Genomic DNA, 12,564 nt, shown 5'->3' on the forward strand with positions numbered 1-12,564 from the left:
GTTCGGCAAAGGGTCCGGTCTTTGCGGGCTGCGGGCGGCTGGGTTGGCCAGAAGGGGGCGGTACGAGCTCGCCCTGTCTTGGCGCTTTAACCAGTGGCCAGACTCTGGGGGCGAAGCTTCCATCTCTCGCAGCGGGAGTAAAACTCGCAACCTTTGCGTACGAGTAACGAATCGACGCATCCCCCGGCTCTGGCACGAGCTGTGAGTAGGGGAGGGCGAGCGCACGTGGAGAGTGTTTACAAACAGCCTCCGCTACCGCCCTCCGGAAGGAGTGACAGTTTCGGCGCCTCCCAAGCCCCCTCTTGGGAGCCGGGTGCCCACCTACCCCGCAGGCTGCCCGCCAGAACTGGACAAGAAGCAGCCGGCATCCTGAGGCACGGTAAGAGAGCGGGCACGGCTGCTGGATGAGGTCCGGTGGGCTGGGGTGGGGACAGGATTTGGGAGAGGAGCTGGAGCTTTGGCTCTGCAACACCCAACCAAACAAGCCAGGGTGGATGGAGAGCAGCGCTCGAGCTGATTGTCGTGTGTCCTTTCCCTGGTGGGTGCTCTTAGACCTGGCAGCAGCCGGTACACGTGTTAACCTGTGGGACGCAGCGGCGTGAATTTGCTGCAGCCCCTTTACACCCGCTGTGTCTCAGTTGTAACCAGGGAATTGCATTTTGCTAAAGACTGGATGTATTGTTTCCACGGAGATACCTGCAGCGTCGCCAGAACCTTCCCTGGAGTGGGAACGGTGGCACCTTCATCCTGCAGCACCTGTTTACGGAGGAAACGCAGTTTGCCTGCCTGTGCCCGACCCCTGGTAAAATAGTGTGAAAAGTGCAAGAGTCTTCTGTTAAGTTTTGTTTTTCCCGGCTAAACATCCACGCGTAAGTATCGAACCTCAGCGTTAACACAAAGTAACGTAGTATCTCGTCATGTATTTGACCAGGCAACATTGTTGCTAGAATTTCGGAACTCACAGACGGAAATTCAACTGAGCATTCCTACTGCAGAAAAGAGATGTTGGTTCCCAGTCTTTTGACTCCCACGCAGAAACTGCACAATTGCCTTCTTCAGAATCGCAGCTTTACACTCTCTGGCGCGACAGAAATTCACTCATCTTCTACATCGAAAGTGAGGCTATAAGTGGCTTTTGACAAATATCTGTTTTTCCTAAAGATGGACCTCCCTTGAACTCCCCCTCCCCCAATCCGACTCCCACTTAGCTTCCAACCAACCAGGCCTATTCTGGCAATTCTCCTTGGCTATTTTGGGTAAAGTCTAACTTTATAGTAGTTTTATGTCATTTTTTAAAAGTTTTCTTTTCCCTGCTATTTGTAAGGAGCGTGAAAGACTTTTATCTGATCACTCATAAGGGAAGAGTGCTGACTTTCAGACTGCCAATCATGTGGAAATGAGGCAGCAAGCAAGCAGATGTGAGCTTCCTGGCATTCCCCTCACCCTCCAGCCTACTGGGGTCACTCTGTCCTATGATATTTAAATAAAAATAAATTCTGCCATTTATCCACATCCCCTACTATCTCTAGGGTTTAATTTTCTTCCAGATATCACATGCATATCTCTGTTTCTCCTGAATTCTGAAGCTTGCTGGTGTTTTATGACTTATAGCTCTTCCCTTTTCTTTGCCTTGTATTAAGTTCCAATTTGGATACAGCCTACATCTTTTGGTCCGCAGGTCACCCCCAACATCACTTCACTTAAAGCAATTATCTTTAGCAGATTTTTCCTAAGACCTTATCTAAGGCAGTTGTGTCTTTAAAGGAGCTAGTTTCATCTGATAAACTTTCTGGGTTTTGCTAGGGGGATAGGTTGCTAATTGTGGCCAACTTAATATTAGAGTAAGATGCAGTTAAAATGGAATGTTAAGAATGGATTCTCAAGGTGGTGAAAATACTTTGGATGATGCTGTAGTGATGGATACATGTCATAATATGTAATACGTTTGTCCAAATGCACAGAATTTAACAGGCTTAAGTTTCTCATAACTTCTAAATTTTCTGCTGAGATATATCAATGCACATACATTGTACACAGTCTTTATCAGTGGTATTCTTCATGCAAAATAGTTTTGTAATGGAATAAGATATCTCTAGTTAGAATAAATTCTTAGTTTTAAGGGATTGCATTCTTGTTCTCCATTTTCTTTATTATTGATCCCATTTATTTGGAAGTTTTTGTTCCATGATACTGAATTACTGATTAATTACTACTAATAAGTAAAAACACGATTTTTATGATATTAATATTCCATGTGTATTAAACCTATTTAATATCATCAAATAGTACATACGTGTAGCTAAAAAACTTACTGCCAATTGAAAATCAGTGGCTTGCTTTAAAAAAGAAAGTTACTGTTGTCTGCTTTCAGTGACATATAATATTGAGGGGAATTTTCCAGTTAAAATATGATTTATTTTTCTTTTGGAGAGTGTGTTTGTGTTTTCAAATGAGCTGGATATGAACCATTTCTCACCAGTAAAATGAAGGCTTGTTATTTAAATTCTTTCAACTCTGAAGTTATCTTACTTTAGATTATAGAATAAAAGCCCAAAATGTTCATTTTTAATATAAAAATATTATTTTGAATGGTTAAAGGTAGGAACACTTTTCTATTTGAAAGTTTCTGGATGCAGGTCAGATTACTCATTGGAAAATCCCAGACATTTTTTTTTTTTTTTTTTTTGGCGGGGTGGGTTGGGGGAATAACTGGGATTGAACTCAGGGGCACTTAACTACTGAGCCACATATCCAGTCCTATTTTTTTGTATTTTATTTAGAGACAGGGTCTCAATGAGTTGTTTAGCACCTATCTTTTGGCTAAGGCTGGCTTTGAACTTGTGATCCTCCTGTCTTAGCCTCCCAAGCCACTGGATTACAGGCATGTGCCATCCTGCCTGGCCTGGACTTGGGTTTTGTGTGTGTGTGTGTGTGTGTGTGTGTGTGTGTGTGTGTGTGTGTGTGTTTAATGTTGATAACATAATGCTATTGAAAGATAGTGAATTCTTTAGTTCTTTTTAAATTTCAATTTATTTTTAACTAACATGAAAACAAAAATTGAACATGTTAATGGGGTACCATGTAACATTTCCTTATGAGTGTGTATATATTGTATAATGTTTTATTCAAATCAACTCTCTCTCCTCAAACATTTGTCCTTTCTTTCTTCTTCCCTTCTGTAATGCTGAGGATCAAAGTGCTGTACCACTGAGCAATACACCCAGCCCCTATTATTTCTTTATGGTGAAAATGTTCAAAATCCTCTCCTTTAGCTTTTTAAGTTACATAGTACATTTATAGTCACCTTATTGTGCAATAATAGCACACCAGAATTTCTTACTTCCATATAACTAACTTAATACTCACTGATTAACCTTTCCCCATCTCTCCCTCCCACCTATTTTCTCCAGCTTCTGGTAGCCACCATCCTGCACTCAATTTCTATGAGATCAACTTTGTCCCACCTATGTGTGAGATCTTATGGGACTTGCTCTTTATGCCTGGCGTGTTTGACTTAACATAACGATCTTCAGTTTCATCCAAGTTGTTGCATCTGACAGGATTTCATTCTTTTTTATAGTTGAAAATAATCTCATTATGCATATATACCACATTTTCTTTTTTCATTAATCAATTGACAGACATTTCTTGGCTATTGTGAATAGTGCTACAGTGAACATGGGAGTGAAGATATCTCTTTATTTTCTTTGGTATGTATCCAGAGGTGAGGTTGCTAGATCATATGGTAGTTCTATTGTTATTGTTGTTTGAGAAACCTTCATACAGTTTTTCACAATAGCTATGCTAACATATTTCCACCAAGAGAGTTGAAGTTTGCCCTTTTGTTCACATCCTCAACAGCATTTATTATCTTTAGTATTTTTTATAATAGCCATCCTTACTGGAGTAAGGCAATATCTCATTGTGGTTTTGATTGACATTTTCCCCTGATGATTATTAAGCATTTTTTTCATATATCTGTTGGCCATTTGTATGTGGGGTTTGTTTGTTTGTTTGGAGGTACCAGGAATTGAACCCAGGGATGCTTAACCACACAGAACCATATTCCCAGTCCTTTTTATTTTTATTTTGAGGTAGGGTCTTGCTAAGATGCTTAGGACCTTGCTAAATTTCTGAGGCTAGCTTTGAACTTGAGATCTTCCTGCCTTAGCTCCCAAGTCACTGGGATTACAGGCATTCCCTACTGCTTCTGCTGTATGTCTTCTTTTGAGAAATGTCTGGTTAGGTCTGTTACCTATGTTAAGTTGGGTTGTTTTTGCCATTGAATTTCCTTATATATTTTTAATAGTAACATCTTCACAGATGCATAGTTTGCAAATATTTTCTCTATTCTGAAGGTTGTCTCTTCACTCTGTCCATTGTTTCCTTTGCTATGCAAAAGAAGCTTTTTAAGTTTGATGTAATCCTATTTGTCCATTTTTGCTTTTGTTTCCTGTGCTTTTGAGGTCTTGTCCAAAATACCCTTGGCCATTGCAATGTCCTAAAGCATGTTTTCTTCCAACAGTTTCATAGTTGCAGATCTCACATTTAAATTTTTAATCCATTTTTGGTTGATTTTTGTGACTGATGAGAGATAGGGATCTAGTTTCATTCTTCTGTGTGTGGACACTCAATTTTCCTAACACCATTTATTGAAAAGACTGTTCTTTCTCCAGTGTGTATGCTTAGCTCCTTTGTCAAAAATCAGTTAACTGTAAATGTGTGGGTTTACATCTAGGTTGTTTAAGCTGTACCATTGATCTGTGTGTCTGTTTTTATGTCACTACTGTGCTATTTGGATATTATAGCTTTGTAGTATATTTTAAAAGCAGGCAATGTAATGTCTACTGCTTTGTTGTTTTGCTAAAAATTGTTTTGGCTCTTTGGGTGTATTGGGGTGTATTTCATACAAATTTCAGGATTCTTGTGAAGTTCTATGAAGAATGTCATTGATATTTTGATATAGATTGCATTTGATAGGTAGAATGCTTTGGGAAACATAGGATTCAGCAACATTAATTGTTCTTATTCATTATCATAGGATGTTTGTCAACTTTTGTGTCTTCTTCAATTTCTTTTATCAATGTTTTATAATAATGTCCATTGTAGAGTTCCTTCATCTCTTTTGTTAAATTTATTCTTAGGTATTTTGTCTTATTTTTTTTTTGTAGCATTGCCGATGGGATATCTATTGTGATTTCTTTATCTGATAATTTCCTATTAGTATATGGCAACTAATATTTATACTTCTGATTTTTTGCATTGATTTTTTTACGACTTGTAACTTTGCTATATTTATTAGTTTTGGTAAGTTTTGGAGTAGGGTGAGTCTTTGGGGTTTTCTACATCATGTCATCTGCCACAATGTGAATTTGACTTCCTTCTTTCCAGTTTGGATTATCTTTATTTCTTTCTCTTACCTGCTCTGGCTAGAACTTCCAATATTGTATTTAATAAAAGTGGTGAGAATGGGCATTGCTGTCTTGTTCCAGATCTTCAGAGCCTTCAGATTTTGCCCATTCAGTGAAATGTGGGCTGTAGTTTATGGCTTTATTATATTGAGGTGTGTTCCTTCTGAACCTAATTGTTACGCATTTTTACCATAAAAAAACATTAAAATTTATAAAAATTCCTTTTCTGGATCTATTAAGATGATCATATGGTTTTTGACCTTCATTCTCTTGATGTGGTATGTCATGTTTTATTGATCTGCATTTGTTGAACCATTCTTGCATCCCTGGAATTATTCCCATTTGATCATGATGAATGATCTTTGTAATGTGGTGTCAGATTCTATTTGTTGGCATTTTGTTGAAAATTTTTACATTTATGTTCATGAAGGATGTTGACCTATAGTGCTCTCTTTTTTTGTCTTGTCCTTATGGGGTTTTGGTATCCGGATAATGCTGGCCTCATAGAATGTGTATAGAAGTATTTTCTTCTCTTCAACTATTTGAAATAATAAGATGTGATATAATTTTTAAAAAATATTTTGAAATTTTCTTTTCATTGTATGTGGGATGCTGTACCTTTATTTTATTTTTATGTGGTGCTAAGGATTGACCCCAGCACCTCACGTGTTCTAGAAGAGCACTCTACCACTGAGCCATAACCCCAGCCTCTTATATTTACTTTTTATTGGTTCTTTTAGTTATACATGACATTAGAATCCATTTTAACATAATTATACAAACATGGAATATATCTTGTTCTAATTCAGACCCCAGTACCTCTCCTTCCCCTCATCTGCCTCCACCTCTTACTTCTTTACCTTTATTGATCTTCCTGCCATTTACCCATAGTTGTTTTCTTTTTCAAATTAATTTTTTGTGGATGTACACAATGGAGAGATTCACTATGGGGTGTGTGTGTGTGTGTGTGTGTGTGTGTGTGTGTGTGTGTGTGTATTATGTCTGATTCATTCCCCATCTTCCCTTTTCCTATCTAGTTTTTCTTTAAATGTTTGTCAGAATTCAGTAATGAAGTCATCCGATTCTGGGCTTTTCTTTTCTTCTTTTTTCTTTTTTTTAAAATTTAATTACTTGTAATGTGTTCAGGTTTTCTTTTACTTCATGATTCAATATTGGCATGGTATATATTTCCAGGAATTTGTCCCTTTCTTGTAGATTTTCAAATTTGTGAGCATTTAGCTTTTTATAATAATCCCCAGTGACCATTGGTATTTTTGTGGCATCAGTTGCAATGTCTCCCTTTTCATCTCCAATTTTGAGTATCTCTTTTTCTCAGTTATTCTAGCTAAGAATTTGTCAGTTGTTTTCCTTTTTTATCTTTTTGAAGAATCAGCTCTTTTTTCATTGATCTTTTGCTTTTGTTATTGAATCTCTATTTCATTTATTTCTACTTAAGTCTTCATTATTTCTTTCCTTCTACTAATTTGGGCTTTAGTTTACTCTTGTTTTCTAGCGCCTTGAGATACAACACTGTATTTATTTGAGACCTCTCTGCTTTTTTGATATAGATGTCAGTTACTGTAAACTTCCCGCTTAGTACTGCTTTTCTGGTATCCCATAGGTCTTGCTGTATTGTGTCTCCTTTTTCATTTGTTGCAATAAAGAGCTTTTAAGTTCTTGAGCTATATAGATGCCAGTAGGGAACTTTTAAACTTAATTTTGTTTTCTAGTTGGCTGGTGGTTTTAAGGTGACTAGTAGTTTAGACAAAGGTGAGAGAATGAGTTCCTAGGATGATAGGAAAGATTTTGGAGGGGATCAAAAAATGAAAATTGCTTGTAGAAAATTTTAAATAAAATGTGTACTTGCTTCCTGGAAAACATTTTGATATAAACCAGTGAATTGACTAATTGGTGTCAGAAATGTGGGTGGGACACTTGAGTGAGAGTTATATACTCACCTTACCTTCCTAAATCTACTCAGAGCAGCCCTCAGCTCTGTCCAGGTTGGTTAGTCAGGTTAACTGAAGCCCAAATGTGCCTTGGACCACTCTTTGTCCCTCTCCTCAGAATGCTTTTGAGCTTCTTAGGCTTTTTCAGCCTGGAGAATCTTTCTCTTCTCTCAGTAATTGTCCCAAAAAGCCATGTCCCAAGTGATTATAATATTCCTAAGTTTGAAAGCCTTAGGGTTTTGTTGTTGTTTTGAGGTGGGGGAGACCAGGGATTGAACTCAGAGGCACTCAACCACTAAGCTACATCTGCAGCCCTATTTTGTATTTTATTTAGACACAGGGTCTCACTGAGTTGCTTAGAGTCTTGCTGTTGCTATTGCTGAAGCTGGCTTTGAATGCACAGTCCTCCTGCCTCAGCCTCCTGAGCTGCTGGGATTAGCCTTAAGTTATTGAAAGGAAAGTGAGGAACTGGGAGACAGGCAAGCAAGAAATAAAAGATGGAGACCAGGCAGAGATACACAGGCGAGTTTATTTGTCAGAGCTGACAAAAAAAAAAAGGCCATCTCTCCGTAGACAGAGGTAGGTAGGACAGGCTTGGATTTTAGGGCTTTTATGGGCCAGACTCAGGGATCAGAGCCAGGTGGGTTGAATATGGGTGGTTTAAGGGTGGGATTGGTATGAGGGAGTGGTGAGCCTTACCTGGAAAGGCCTTTGGGCAGGAAAATGGTCAGTGTCACTTAAGATGGCTGCCCAGATGCGAAGCAAGGACCTTACAGTTACTGACAACTATTTGAATCTGAGATTTCTTTTTCAAAATGTATTCTTTTGGGAGAGAGATATCCCCACCAACCCCCTCCCCAATACTGTCCTTCTTATAAAATTGTACACAATCTTTGAAGAAAGCTATGAAATACTAAAACAAAAAGGGAAATAATTGTGTCAACGGGTATCTATAAGGTCCCTGCTTAGCATCTGAATGGACATCTTAATTGACAGCCACCATTTTAAGGAAAAAGTTTCCCTTTCCCGCCCAAGGTCATTTCTGAGAAAGGCTCACCACTCCCTCATACCAACCCAACCCTTAACTGCTTGCATTAGGACCCACCTGGCTCTGATTCCTGAGCTTCCCCCATAAAAGTCCCAAGACTCAAGCCTGTTTGCCTCTCTCTCCTATAGAGAGATGGCCTTTATTTGTCAGCTCTGATAAACAAACTCTTGTGTGTATCTCTGCCTGGCCTCCATCTTTCATTTCTCACTTACCTGTCTCTCGTTCCTCTCGTTCCTTTCCCTCCTGTATCCAATGTCTTTCTTGTATCGATATAACTGTATATGTATACATGCTTTTAAAAAACTGAGAACAGGAGGTTGTATTTGCCAGCTTTCCATCGCTGTAATGAAACACTAGAGACAGGATATTTATGAAACAATGAAAGTTTATTTGGCTCATAGGTTTTGAAGCTCAGGTCCAAGATTGGGCAGCATTATTGGTGAGGCATCTACTGATAATGACATATGATGCTGGGCCCAGGACAGAGTAGACTGCATATCAGGAGCCAGGAAGCAGAGATGCAGGACCAGTGGAATCCCACAGCTTCTGTCAATGACTCACTGTCAATGACCTACGGACCTCATAGGGTCTCACCTCCTGAATGTCCGTAGATCTTCTTCATACTGCAACCCTGGGGACCAAACCTTTAGCATATAGGCATTTCATGGACATTCAACCTCCATACCACAGCAAGATCATAACATACAAACAACTTATACATGCCCTGACCAATAATATGTTATAAATATTGTCAATTCTCATGAACCAAATACTATAAGAAATACATCTATAGACAAAATTGGGCTTAATACAGAAGCAAGAGAGGTGTATATCTTGGAAAACAATGCATGTCTCATTAAGAGGGAATTATAAGGGATTAATTATAGGATTTGAACTTGGCTAATGTGATTTTAGGAAAGGTACAAGAAAGATGAGTCTGAGAGAGTCATGATAGCTCACGCTTCTAATCCCAGCACCTTGGGAGGCTGAGGCAAGAGGATTGCCAGTTTGAGACCAGCTTCAGCAATTTATCAAGTCCCTAGACAACCTAGTAAGAACCTGTCTCAAGGAAAAAAAAAATCTATAGATAGATAGATGGAAAGATAGATAGATAGAGTGCTATAAAAAAAGCAGGGGCAATTTGGGTATTGAGTGTCTTAATAATTTTTATTTAGGAAGGTAGGGAGCAGAGAGATGGTAGAGCTCATTCAAAAGAAGCAGCAGTGATTCCTGCCAACTGTGAGATTGGTTATTTGTACGGTTGGACAGTTTTTCTCTCTCTCCCCCTGTTAAAATTACACTTTACACTGGCAAGATTAAGGAGTTTTTGTCTTGTCTTACCATATTGTGGAGAGTCCTCCTCTGCTGTTGATATTCTTATGATATTTGTATATTCTTATTTAGGTTTCACAGGGTAACACCACACCTACCTTGCTCATAGCTTTCCACCCAGTTTTCAAAAGATCCACAATGAAATACAGTACAAATATTAATCACTGATAGTTTAACTTACCAGGTTAGAAACTATCCCAGGTTCATCTGGGTAGATGTATCGTAATGTAATTCTACCTTTAGATTTTCTACTGCTTGAAGAAGTCAGTTGTTAACATGTGACTTAAATGCTTAATGTCAAAATAATTCCCATGATTATATATCTCAAACTCAGTTTCAATTAGTCAATCAATTTTAGACAACTTTTCTTCAGTATTTCTTCTCTCAAAAAACAAACAAACAAAAAATCATACCCTATATCGTGAGTAGTTTCTCCTTAATCCCAACTTTTCCCCACCTCAGCTCTTAACCATAACCTACTGCCTCTAGTCCACCCCTTTCCTATAAATGGGATCATGTCCTTCACTTCATGTCCTTCAGTGTTCTGCATGTGGTAGCACTTATCAGCATGTCATTCCTTTTACTCCAAACAATATCCCATTATATGGATATACCACATTTAATTTACCCTTTGATCATGGCCAGGCAGTTGAGTTCATTTTCACTGTTTGGCTATGAACATTCACGTACAGGTTTTTGTGTGGACATATATTTTCATTCCTCTTGAGTATAAAACTGAGATTGGCATTTCTGGATCATATGAGAACTCTGTGTTTAACTGTTTTGTTGTTGGTTTTGTTGTTGTAGTTATTGTTTTTCTGTGCTGGGAATTGAATCCAGAGCCTTGTGTAGGCTAAGCACATGTGTTATCACTGAGATACATCCCCAGCCCCTATGTTTAACCTTTTGAGGAATTATTTTTCTAAAGCAGCTAGTTGCATTTTATATTTTTACAAACCATATATGATGGTTCCATTTCTCTACATTCTCATAAGCACTGTGAAAATTATAGGCATCCTAGTGGTTATAAAGAAGTATCTCATTTTTGTTTTGATTTTCATGTTTCTGATAGCTAATGATATTGAATATTATGTGCTAACCATAGGCATATTTTGGAGAAATGTCTATTTAGATCCTTTGCCCTCTTTTTAAAATATTTGGGTTTTATTAGGGTTATAGTGTTAAGGTGAGATACAAGAAAAAATTTTCTGAGGAGTATCTCTGCATTTAGCCCAACTGATATTGAAGAAACTGTCCATGATATCCTTACTCTGTCACCTTGGGATAAGTGCTAGTTATATTTAATGTCAGGGAAAATATTTCTAGATGGAATTTTACTTTGTTTTATCTGACACAGGAACTAAACATAATCCATTATAGCATTGACCTGCACAAGCTTAATTTTGTGTTTCTTCTATGACCAATTAATTTCTATTACTTTTATTATCAATTGGGTTATATATTAATTTTTATTGTTTTAATGGTAGCTCTATATTATACTTTCCTCATCCATTGTTGAACCTAGTTATGGTAAAAAGTGAAATTAGAGATTCAACAGTCAGTGCATCTTAGAGATGTACCTTATAGGTTGTGGAAACATAGTCTTTGTTTTGTACTACTGACTGCCGTCTACTAACTATGGACCTTGGGCTGCTTATATAAAACCTTTTGTATCTAGAAAATGAGAACAAAAATTAGACTGGTTTCATTGGTATTTTGTTGTAAGGATGAAATAAAATGTTATATATAAATTGCTATGCACAATTGCCAATAATAAGCAAATAATAATAAGTAAATACTACCTAAATTTGATATTTCCCATATCTTTTGATGGGAGGGGAATGCTAATTCTCTCAACCTCCCAAGAAAAGGATATTTGAAAAGGATATTAGCTAAAAGTCAAATGTAATGGGAAAGGCCTAGTTTATACACACATAACAATATTGTATAATGTTTGCAAGAGAGGTTTTATATATATATATATATCTTTATAAGGAGATTCACCAGACCAATTCAGGATTGTCTATTGAAATTTTTATTTTGTTAATCTAATACAGGTATGTATTTTCTTCCTGCCTTTTAATTTAGAATCAGTTTATTACATACATAGTGTTTGGGGCAGAAATATGTTTGAAATATACTCTATTTTTGGTCCACATAGGGTAGAAAACCCCCAAAATAGAAACAGAAGTCTAGTTCTGCCACTTGTGCATTTATTGTGTCTCCGGATGTACCTGAGCCTTGATATCTCCATTGTGGAAAATGGTGGTAGGTGTTAACTACCTCTGTTCTCTTGGATTGTTGAACCTAGTTAGGGTAAAAAGTGAAATTAGGGTCTTTTGCTTTGTTAGATGTGTTATCCCACCCCTTTCCACTGTATTATTCACCAATTTCTGGGTTTTTTTCCTTCTTCTCTTCTCTTATACTTTTAGTACTTTTCCTTGAGGACATAATAGGGAGTTAGTTGACAACTTGGAAAGTCCCTATCAACAGTGTGATGAAATTATTGCACTGATTACATGATTGCTGTGGTTAGGAGGAATTTCTGGGATTATTAAATCCCATTTCAAAGTAACTGGACTTTAAAATTTTTATTGTTTCATTGGTAGTTTTGTTTCTATTGGGGTTAAAAAGAAACAGGCTTGCATGCTTGAACAATAACAACAACATTTGTTCATCAAACACAGAAGTTAATTTTGCGCATACCTTGTGTGTTCATAAGTTTTTATTTTTTTTACCCAATAGGTGGTTGTAGTTCATTTATCAATTCCATGGTCACAGAAGAGGAGAGCTTTAGATAGTGTTCTCTGATGGATATTTCACG

The 12,564-nt window shown here is 37.6% G+C and overlaps 1 protein-coding gene across 1 annotated transcript in view; it reads left to right on the forward strand.

Annotated features, from left to right (window-relative positions):
- Positions 1–60: 60 nt before the first annotated feature.
- Fam13a (family with sequence similarity 13 member A) overlaps positions 61–12,564 on the forward strand; it is a 328,573-nt gene continuing 316,069 nt past the window's right edge. The window contains exon 1 of the mRNA XM_040293090.2: positions 61–379. The gene's annotated coding sequence lies outside the window, so the exon portion shown is untranslated. The remainder of the gene's footprint in view (positions 380–12,564) is intronic.

This window comes from Ictidomys tridecemlineatus, chromosome 9, assembly GCF_052094955.1.
Source record: "Ictidomys tridecemlineatus isolate mIctTri1 chromosome 9, mIctTri1.hap1, whole genome shotgun sequence".
NCBI lineage: Eukaryota > Metazoa > Chordata > Mammalia > Rodentia > Sciuridae > Ictidomys > Ictidomys tridecemlineatus.